This window comes from Carcharhinus amblyrhynchos, chromosome 1 (assembly GCF_965287045.1).
Source record: "Carcharhinus amblyrhynchos chromosome 1, sCarAmb.v2.hapA, whole genome shotgun sequence".
Lineage (NCBI taxonomy): Eukaryota > Metazoa > Chordata > Chondrichthyes > Carcharhiniformes > Carcharhinidae > Carcharhinus > Carcharhinus amblyrhynchos.
In genome coordinates, this window is record NC_137324.1 from 166,602,179 (window position 1) to 166,614,319 (window position 12,141).

A 12,141-nucleotide genomic window follows, 5' to 3' on the forward strand; every position below is an offset into this window, starting at 1 on the left:
CTGTTGGGGAATTCAAGAATTCTGTCAAGTAAAAACGAAGAAAAGATGTGTGTCCACTGAGGCAGCAAGTGACGATCACCATGACATAGATGCTCTTGTCTTTCTTGATGGTGGAAGTCACTGGGGCAAGAGGTACTGTTGAGGTAACCTTGGCGAGTTGCAGCAGTGTATCCTGTACATTGTACATACTACAGCTAAAGTCTATATTGATGCCAGTGAGAAGAGCACCAGTTGAGTGAACTGCTCCACTCTGAAAAGCTTTAAAGCTTCTGGGGCATTATGATTTGACCCATAGAGATAGGTGGTAGAGCCTTGGAGATGGTGAGGGTCTTTGAGGGTGGTGGGTGGGCAGAAGGTGAGCTACTTAATACTTCTGCCCAGCTCTTGCAGCCACAATGTTCCTCTGATTGGTTACATTCACCTTCTGGCCATTAATGATTCCTATTGGTTGGGTATGTTCCCATTATGGTGCTGTTGGAGAACAGGCTAGGATTTCTCTTGATCACGATGATCATTACCTGGAGCTTATGAGAGGTAAATGTTACCTGTCACTTTTTAGCCCAGCACTGAATGTTATTCAGATCTTGCCCTTGACTAGCTTGGGTTCTAAATGAAGATGAGTGCTATAAAAACCCTCAGCAAACAACACTATGCCTGACCTTATGACGGATGAAGTAGCCAAAAGCTGTTGCCTAAGGAATTCCTGTGATGGTGTCCTGGGACTGTGGTGATCAGCCTAAGTCAGCTATAGCCACCTTACTTTGGCTCCAATAAATGGGTAACTTCCCCTTAAACGTCTACTGACTTCCACTTTGCCAGGGCTCTTTGATGTCACACTCTGTCAAATTCACCAAGCAGAAGTCAATTAGTTCTCCATTGTAGGAGGAGAAACAATTGGATTGGCATTGAATTCAAGGACAGTGACCATTATTCCTGCGTTAGTATCTAGCTCTTGCCTCCATGCCCAGACCTTTCATGAAGTTTGGATCTGAATGGCTCACAGAACATAACTGGGACCATCACGAGAAGAGGTAAAATATATCAGATGACAAAGGTCCTGTTAGTCAAATGTAACTCAATAACTTCCAATGATAATGGCACAGTGTTTAAAAATCTTTTTATCTGCTTTATTTGAGAGAAAAAAGTCAGTCTATTATCCTCCCCCTTGCTGGCGATGGAAGGGAACTTGCTTTCAGGCCTCTGCCCATGTTGTTTCAAATTGGACATTAGAATCATTCATTCTCCAATTGTTTCTCCTCCTACAATGGAGAACTAATTGACTTCTGCTTGGTGTATCCTCACAGAGTTATGGCTGGGATTGGTAACTCAAACTTTCAGCCTGACATCAGTAATGAAGGACACTGGTGCTTCAACATGTATCAACAAAACAATTACAAACTTAACACTTCTTTTATTTACCACTTGTGCTGTAACAGCAACTATTTTTGCTGTATTGCTAATTTTGAACAACAATCGAGTAAAAGTTCCCAAAGTTTGCAGTAACTAGAGCGAGTATATTGTTAGGATGCAGGACAATATATTACAACCTGGCACAGTGGTTAGCACTGCTGCCTCACAGCACCAGGGACCCGGGTTCAATTCCAGTCTTGGCTGACTCTCTGTGTGGAGTTTGCAAGTTCTCCCCATATCTGTGTGGGTTTCCTCTGGGTGCTCAGGTTTCTTCCCAAAATCCAAAGGTGTGTACGTTAGGTGGATTGGCCATGGGGAATGTATGGGGTTATGGGGATAGAGTGGGGCTGAGATGCTCTTTCAGAAAGTCGGTGCAGACTCAAAGGGCTGAATGGCCTCTTCTGCACTGTATGAAATCTATGAAATGACACTTTTAGTGGTATAATCTATTATACAATAAAAGTTTTGACCAAGAGTTAATATTTTGGTGCAATCAACAATCCAGGCACTAAATTTAAGACAGAAATGAGGAGGAAATTTTTTCTCAGAGAGTAGTGAATCAGTGGAACTCTTTACCATGATGTGGAGATGCTGGCATTGGACTGGGATAAATACAGTAAGAAGTCTCACAACACCGGGTTAAAGTCCAATAGGTTTATTTGGTAGCAAAAGCTACTAGCTTTCAGAGTGCTGCTCCTTTGTCAGGTAAGTGGGAGTTCTGTTCACAAACAAATTGAGTTTGTGTCTTTATATGCCCTGTTTGTGAACTCCCACTTACCTGATGAAAGAGCAGTGCTCCGAAAGCTAGTGGCTTTTGCTACCAAATAAACCTGTTGGACTTTAACCTGGTGTTGTGAGATGTCTTACTAAATCCTTTACCAGCAGAGGGCTGGAGAAGATGTGTTGTTAAGTAAGTTCAAGGCTGAGATAGACAGATTTTTAATCAGTAAGGGAATCAAGGGTTGTGGGGATAAGGCAGGAAAGTGGAGTTGAGGATTTATCACATCAGACCAGCCATAATCTCATGGAATGGCAGAGCAGACTCGATGGGCCAAATGGCCCAATTCTGCCCCTACATCCTATGGTCTAAATTGTGCCCAGAATTCTATGGTTTTGTGAAGTGCTTTCAAATTTCCCTCTCAAACTTATTTGCATTCTGCTGAACACAAATCCTGACATGAACCAACGCAATCAAACAGCATTTTAGAATGCTTCTTTTTAACTATGTTTCTACATTTTAAAAAACTTGGATTCTTTAAGAATGAAGATCTATTATTAATCAAGCTGAAAATGGGTTTATCACAAAAATATACATTTTTAATAAGTGTCCAGTCAACCATGAGCCCAATGGTAAATTAGTAAAAATGCTTTTTTTAAGAAAGATTATTCAACACCATTTACTTGATACATTGGTAGACAGTGGTCAATATCTTATTAAGTTAAACAAAAATAATATTTATATGTTTTAAAAATATGCACAGTAGTCTCCTTGCACCTCAAAAATTATTAATTTTAAAACTTACTCAAATGCCTGCACAACACAGTGAAACTGGAAAAGGTGATTAGAAAGGACACTGAAAGGCATGGTAGCACAGTGGTTAGCACTACTGCCTCACAGCATCAGGGACCCCTAATTCAATTCAATGGCTTGGGTCACTGATAGTGTAGAATTTTCACATTCACCCCGTGTCTGCGTAGGTTTCCTCCGGGTGCTCCAGTTTCCTCCCACATTCCAAAGATATGCAGGTTAGGTGGATTGGCCATGCTAAATTTCCCCTTAGTGCCAGGGGGACTAGCTAGAGTAAATGCATGGGGTTATAGGGATAGGGCCTGGGTGGGATTGTGGTCGGTGTGGGCTCGATGGGCCCCATGGCTTCCTTCTGCATTGTATGATTCTATGATTAGAGAGAGTGCAGAAAAGATTGATGAGAGTGGTTCTAAGGGTGAGGAGCTTCAGTTACGCAGCTGGCTTAGAGAAATCGAGGCTGTTTCCATGAAGGAGAATAGGTTGATAGGTGTTTTGAAAGAGGCATCCAAAATCATGAGGGATAGAATAAAGAGTTCCCATTAGTGGCAGGACTGAGAACCAGAAGATATGGATTTAAAGTAATTGGCAAAAGAAGTAATGGTGACATGAGTAAAAATGTTTTTTGTTATGCATTGAGTGGTTAGGGTCTGAATCCTGAGACAGTTCAGTTGAAGGGATTTGGATCATTATCTAAAATGGAAAGCTGTACTGGGCTGTGATAAAAGAATGGGGAAGTAGCACTAAGCAAACTGGTTCCACAGAGAACAAGCAAGCACAAGATGGGCTAAATGGCTTCCTTCTGCACTGTAACTGTTCTACGATCTTAGAACAGGCCTGAAATGGGGTAATAAGACTAGTGAGATTTTTTAAAAATCAGTTCATATTAAGGCACTGACAAAATTAGTAGTACTCAGTTAAATGACTTTAAAATAAACTAACAAAAAGCAATTAACTTACATGACATAGCATCATAGAATAGAATCATCGAATCCTACAATGCAGAAGGAGGCCATTCAGCCCCAAGCCTGCACAGACTAAAACCCCTCCCAGGCTCTATCCTCATAGCTCCATGTATTTACCCTGCTAATCCTCTGACACTAAGGGACAACTTCACCTGGCCAATCCACCTAACCTGCATATTTTGCAGTGATTGATTCAAGTAAGTGATTATGATTGTAATACATAAATGCTGATATTTTAAATGTATTATTATTGATTTTAAGGAATATTGTTCACTTTGGTCCTGCCACTAATGGGAACAATTTTTCTCTATCCATCCTGTCCAGACGCCTCATGATTTTGAATACCTCTTTCAAAATTCCTCTCAGCCGATTCTTCATGGAAACAGTCCCAGTTTCTCCAAGCTAGCTGTGTCATTGAAGTTCCTCATCCCTAGAACCAGTCTCATCAACCTTTTCTGCACTCTCTGTAATGCCATCAGTATCCTTCCTAATCACCTTTCCCAGTTTCCCTGAGTTGTGCAGGCATTTGAGCAAGTTTTAAAATTAATAATTTTTGAGGTGCAAGGAGACTGCTATGCATATTTTTAAAACACATAAACATGTTTAAAATTTAACTTAGAGAGATATTGACCACTATATACCAATGTATCAAATAAATGATTTTACCACAAGGCATCATGGTAAGAGTCATTAAGGTGAAGCCATATTTCATAAGACTATTTGAACCTTGGAAATATGCAAGTTTTATCAATTAAAGTTTCAGATGGGAGACCAGTTAGAAAACTTAATCATATTTGATGAATAGGGCTAATTCATTATCTAGACAAGATGGACTGGTGCCCAGAAGTGGTGTTACAAATCTGTCTGGTTAGACAGTGAACTTTAAGGGAACTCATGAGAACATTAATTTGAACTCTGGACTGAGCGTTTTAGGTTTCTAGGAAACCAGGGTGTGGAGATCATCCAAAACAGGAGTCAGCTTCCGGATTTCACGGACTAATAAAATACCATTATGTTGAGGAGTGGAATGCCAATGGCCAGGGTATTTGACAGGTATTATTGTTGATTTGTTTATCATGAAGATGATTGATTTAGAGTTATTGTAAGATGGGAATGATTGATAAGAAAAATCAATAATTGATCGGTTTTTCAATTGTATTGTTAGATTTACTGGAGAGGTTTTGTTGCTCTATGTCAGAGCTTCTTAACGCTTTGATGAGCTCCAGGTGGCTGTTAGTTTAATGAAGTTACATCTTTATGCAAAGAAACACTGACTCTGTGAGTTTCGTATTGTCTGAGTTTTCTTGACAGTACTGGTCACCTCAGTTACCCACAACAGAACCATTTCAGCTAAATTAGTTGGAGCACATCAGCAGAACTTCTTATGTAAAATGAAAACTCTGTGGCACCACTGAGCAAATTAGCTTTCCGCATTCTTGCAAACTTGGCTTTGTACTTTATAACCATAAAGATTTATGAAAAATGATAAAACACCACTAAATGTTCTCCTTTCAGATGTGTGACATTTAGATGTATGGCCTCATTCAGTTTTTATTGGTCCTGACTTGAATTTCACCCTGCAATCGTGAAATTCTTGCTGCTGAATATTGTTCGAACTTCAACAACCTATGTCAAAATAAGAGTTACATAGCACCATTAAAATGCTTCTTAACAGGAGTTCACTGATGTTTAAGTTCAATTCTAAATGCTGTCAATTGTCATAGAATCCTACAGTGCCATTTGAGGCCATTTGACCCATCATGTCCAATGACTATAATCTCACCCAGGCCCTATTCCCATAACCCCACATATTTACTCTGCCAATCCCCCCTGACATGACGGTCAGTTTAGCATGGCCAATCAACCTAATCTGTACATCTTTGCACTGTGGGAGGAAACCCATGCAGATATGGGGAGAACGTACAAACTCCACACAGACAGTGATCCAAGGCCAGGGGCCCCTGGCACTGTGAGGTAACAATGCTAACCACTGTGCCATTGTGCTGCTCCTAAGTTGTCTGTTCCTTTTAGAAAGCTTTGATAGAGATGAGTTATGCAGATGAGAAGCTTGTAACCGAGTTTTGATATGAGACAAAATTTAATGTTTATAAAAGCTGAACCATTTTTGATTAAGTGCAGTTCACCCAAGTGACTTAGTCAGTAAATGCATTGCTCGATCGTGCTATTGAGTCATACTTAGAAGGAACCTTGAAGTTTAGCCACAGAACCTTTGCTGAGCAAGCAAATCTGTTAACCTTGATCAATATCATCTAAAAGCTGTTTGGCCACTAATTAATTTCATTGATGCCATGCCAGCTGCAAATACCGATGTAACAACAGTTATTGCTTTTCAAAATATTCCCAGGGACGTTTCAATATGAAAGACACTGGGGATCACTCCCCCACTCTTCTAGGGGTGGCATGGTGGCACAGTGGTTAGCACTGCTGCCTCACAGCACTAAGGACCTAGGTTCGATTTCCAGCTTGGGTCACTATCTGTATGGAGTTTGCATATTGTCTGCGTGGGTTTGCTCTGGTTTCCTCCCACAGTCTAAAGATGTGTGGGTTAGATTGATTGGCTATGATAAATTCTCCTTCAGTGTCAGAGGTACTAGCAGCGTAAATATGTGGGATTAATAGGATAGAGCCTGGGTTGGATTGTTGTTGGTGCAGGCTCGATGGGCCAAATGGCCTCCTTCTGCACTGTAGGGATTCTATGATTCTTTAACTTGAAAGCTAAAACACTAAAAGAAAGGTGTACATTTATGTGGTGCCTTGCAGAACCTCAGGATATCACAATTTGTTTCTCTGGCCCAAAAAAGCATTCTTTTTAAAAATGTAATTAAACAGATTGTGGGATATTAATTGAATAATTAAGAGTGGTAAATTGTTGCAATTTTATCAACAGTTCAAATAGCTTACCACGATAAATAATCAGCATATTGTGATAGCAAGATTCCACAAAGAGAAATAGATAATGACTGTGTTTTTGGTTGAAGAATGAATATTGGCAAGAACATCAGGGAGAGTTTCCCTGTTCTTCAGGTTGTTATGTGTGATCTTTTACATTAGGTCAAGAAGGCAGACACTCCTTCGGTGTATCTCCTTTATTATCAAACTGGGGAGTAAAACTAGCTTTTGCACACAAGCCTCTAGAGTGGGACTTGAAGCCAGTGAGCTTCTGGTTCAGAGATGAGAGCGCTAGCAATTGAACCATAGCTGACACAGTTCACTATCCCATGGAGCACAATCTATGACTGTTCACCAAGCTTTAGCTGTACTTCATCTAGATGCCTATGTTGTTTAATGGGAACCGCTGCTGCACACACGTCATGCTTTTGTAATGATATAAAAAAGCACCAGTCGCTCATAAGGGATTGTGTAAACACATTGTGGGTTCATTTATTGAGATTAGGCACATGGGGAACATTCATAAAGTGATATAAAGGCTGAAGACATCATAGCTGCAGAGTTGTGTGTGTGTGTGTGTGTGTGTCCCCTCTGGTGGAAGCAAAAGCTAAACCAAGCTTCCTTTGTAGTGATGGCAGGTTTCAATTCCTTAAAGGCATATGACAAGTTTGCCATGCCATTGTAGCAGTTACTCCTGGCTTGGGTCACTGTCTGTGTGGCGTCTGCACATCCTCCCTGTATTTGCATGGGTTTCCTCCAGTTTCCTCCCACAGTCCGAAAGACGTGCTGGTTAGATGCACTGACCATGCTAAATTCTCCCCTGGTGTACATGAACAGGCACGGGAATATGGCGACTAGGGGATTTTCACACTAACTTCATTGCAGTGTTAATGTAAGCCTACTTGTGACACTAATAATTTAAAAAAAGAACTTGAAAAACCAAAGTTTCTCGCTATTTTGGAAAATCCAAATATTGGATGATGACAGCATTTGGCTTAAGTATGATGCCAAAGTGAAATAGCTTGTCACTATCCATTGTCTGAGCCCACACATGGTGCAGGGAGGATCAGTCACTCTGGCTTGTTGAACCTTGTGAAACTTTACTTCTGCAAAGCATTCCCTGGACATGAAGGTTCTGACCAGGCATTAATTATCAAGAGAAATAAAAGCTGTTACGACTGGCTCGCAAAGAACATACTCTTCTGCCAATTTTTTCCAGCTTTGCTCTGGTATTGCTTCAGTATTCCTTCAATCCAATCTGTTTCCACGTACATTTTTAAAAAAATTTTCAGCAAATCTTCTTTGTTTGAGAGAGTTGGTACAGATGCAATGGGCTGAATGGCCTGCACAGTAGAGATTCAATGATCCAGTGAAAACATACCATAATATTTAGTATTCAGTTAGAATATTGCTTCCAGTTTGGTATAGTCACATGTCTGAGGACTTTAGACATTGCAGACAAGGACACTTGACTCATTTGAATTTTAAGGTATTTTAGTTACCAGGAGTTTTCATTCATTCATGGGATGCAGGGATCACTGGCTGGACCAGCACTTACTGCCCATCTCTAATTGCCCTTGAACTGAATGGCTTGCTAGGCCATTTCAGAGGGCATTTAAGAGTCAACCACATTGCTAAGGGTCTGGAGTCACATGTACGCTGGACCAGGCAAGGACAGCAAGTTTCCTTCCCTAAGGAGGCATTAGTGAACCAGATGGGTTTTTACAACAATGGTTCCATGGTCACCATTAGACTTTTCATTTAATTCAAATTTTACCAGCTACCATGGCAGGACTTGAACCCAAGCTCCGAGAGCATTACCTTGGGTTTCTGGATGACTAATTGAGTCGCAATACTACTGTGCCACTATTTTCCCCAGCCCAAAGACAGGCTCAAAGAGCTTGCTCTCTACACGTTGGAGGAGTGTAGATATCGGAGTGATTTGATTTATAAAATGATCTTTAGTAGATCAGCTGAACTCTTTCAGTCTTTATTGAAAGCCAAAGCCAATGGCTTCATGCTTGTGATTTACAATTATTTTGCAAGACTCTGGCAACTCAGGATGACTTCATCAACAAAGCATCAATCTTCTTGAAAGTAACACCAATAAATACAAGTAATAAGTAAATGAAGGTGACTTTTCTATTATAACTTGCCACAAAAGAAGGCCTTTAAATCATCACCATTGCCAGCAATATTTTATCCCTCTCATCAAAAATACATTTCGAACAAAAACAGAGAATGCTGGAAAAACTCAGCAGGTCTGGTAGCGTCTGTACAGAGGCTGTGATTCACCAACCCCATTTGCCGCTAACAGGAATCCTGTTGGTTCGGGGAATCATCACGATCTGGAGAAGGTGATGGCTGAGTGGTATTATCACCAGACCATTAATCTAGAAACTCAGCTGATGTTCTGCAGACCTGGGTTCAAATCCTGCCGTGGCAGATGGTAGAATTTGAATTCAATAAACAAAAATCTGGAATTAAGACGACCATGAAACGATTATCGGAAAAGCCCATTTGGTTCGTTAATGTTCTTTAGGGAAGGAAATGTCCTTACCTGGTCTGGCCTACGTGTAACTCCAGAGCCTTAGCAATGTGCTTGACTCTCAACTGCCCTCCAAGGGCAACTCGGGGCGGGCAATAAATGCCAGCCAGCCAGTAATGTCCATGTCCCATGAATGAATAAGAAAAGAATTCGGCTCGCCCTGCCAGCCCCGATCAGGTTCCCGCCCACAGTGGTGTCCCACAAAGTCGTCACCCAGTCTATGTTTAATAGAATCTTATGCAACTGTGTTTTAGTGGTAATAGTGTAACCAGAAACAAAATGGGGGATCTTGTTTATATTGTACTTGTTTGAGAAATTTGCTGAGGTTTAATTGAAAAGCTATGATCATACAAAGTGGAAACAGATGGTACAGGATCAATGTCAGCAGTTTTAGCAAAAGCATAAATTTAAAACATAAGGGGCTTCCCTCCAAAGCAGCTTCTCAATTTTCCAGACCTGCATATACAGGGTAGCAAATTCAGGAATCACAAGGCCCAAAGGGTGCCAAGCCTTTTTACAGTAAAACCTGGCCTTCATGTCCCAACACTTAGTCCCAGGCGCATTGCTGCAGTACCTCTTCCGGCCACTGCAGCGTTGTGCCTGGAGGGGCTGGAGAGCTGTCAACCAAGTGAAGACTGAAGTCCCGTCTGCTGCCAATCAATGCTCAACTCTGGTGCGGCCGCACTTGGAGTATTGTGTGCAGTTCTGGTCCCCACATTATAGGAAGGATGTGGAGGCTTTGGAGAGGGTGCAGAGGAGGTTTACCAGGATGTTGCCTGGTATGGAGGGGAGGTCCTATGAGGAGAGACTGAGGGATTTGGGGTTGTTTTCGCTAGAAAGAAGGCGGCTAAGAGGGGATCTTATTGAAACATATAAGATGATTAGAGGTTTAAATAGGGTAGATAGTGATAGCCTTTTTCCTCGGATGGAGAAAGCTAGCACGAGGGGGCATGGCTTTAAATTAAGGGGAGGTAGTTATAGGACGGATGTCAGGGGTAGGTTCTTTACCCAGAGGGTGGTGAGGGATTGGAATGCCCTGCCTGCTGCAGTTGTAAACGCGCCTAGTTTGGGGGCGTTTAAGAGATCCGTGGATAGGTGTATGGATGAAAAGGGATTGGTTTAGGTTGGAGGGTCATTGTTTTTTAACTGGTCGGCGCAACATCGTGGGCCGAAGGGCCTGTTCTGCGCTGTAATGTTCTATGTTCTATGTTAAAACGGCAATGGGTCTCCCACTAATTCTCTGGTTGGCTGGAGTCAAGATCCAGCTACCATAAAAATCCAGCCCCAGGACATTGAGAAAACATTCAGCTAAGATCTAAGCTCTCTGGAAGCCTACTTCAAAAATGGAAACTTTGACCAAACACTGTCGGGTCTGTTGTTTCAGCTGTCCAGCTGAACAATACAACAGCCAGGGAAAAACATCATGTTCACTTCTGTGGCTGACCACTCAGCCATGACACAGCACTTTGGCACAACTCTTGGCTGTACATTGACCTATCAGCAACCATTCCAGAATACCAGAGCCAAGACAAGAGTACTCCCATATGAAAACTGGGAGTACCACTGGGGCAACAGAGCCAATGCACTACTTACTGCTTCATCACCCTGTTCTACCCAGAGCAGGGTACAACTGCTCAACCTGAATCAAGTGCCACCACTCAATTATTTGAGATATCCATCCCTTGGAGGCCACGAGGATTATTTCTGGGACTTTGAATGGCTTCCTGTGTTAGCACCTATTGAATCCCCTGCAGTGAAAACATCCTTCTCAAAATAGACCACTGGTTGTCTGCTAACCCACTGACATAGAACCTCGAAAACCTCATGCACCCATATAAAATCCCGTGATCCCTAATGGAACATACTACATACCTTACAAACTATGATACCCCACCTCTTGTTTGGCACATCTCCTGGTTGACTACAATCTTCACCAATGGCAACTGGTGTCTAACCCGAGACCTGCTAACTGATCTGGATACTGAAGTCCCAGATTTCAATCTTTCACAGATAATCTGAACTCATTAAGGATGGACCAGGGAAGATGTGGTCAGTTGTTCCACAAGTGCAACATGAGAAACAGCTCGAATTGTGACTGTACCCATCCAAGTTGGACTATTGCCCACATCCTGAATTTCTGCCCTGGGAGAATCCATTCCTGGTGGCATCACAACCATTCACATGGAATCAGCCGAAGCCGTTGAATGGATTATTAATCTCAATGTCAAATTATATCTGCTTCCTCAGGCATTTGATAAAATACACTGCTCTACAGTGGTACATCATGGACGGGATTTTACAGCCTTACCCGAAGCCGTAAAATCCCTTCCGAGGTCAATGGAGCCTTCCCTGGTATGCCCCTCACCCACACCGATGGTGAGAGGGATGGTAAAATTCTGGCCCACATCTTTATGTATAATGCACTCAACCCATCCACCCACTGGTCCATCACCCTTCTCCATTTCCACAATCTATATGCCTCTCGCCATCTAGTTCCTTTTCCTGTTCCCTCAATTACATATATATTGTCTGTCTGTCTGCCCGCCCATCTGCCTGTTTGCCTATCGGCTAGATCATTGTGTGGAGTGGGCGGATGGTGTTGTTGGGGGACCTATCTTGGGAGAGTTATTGGGCCTGGTAGTGAGTCAGAACTATTAACTATTGCCCTTCAGCGTGGATAGAGCAGGGTGTGTAACCAAGTGTTCTTATTAATCCTGTTTTGATTTGAGAAATGTGTCCCATGTGACAAAAGCAGTGAGTACATCAACATTGAGAAAAACTGT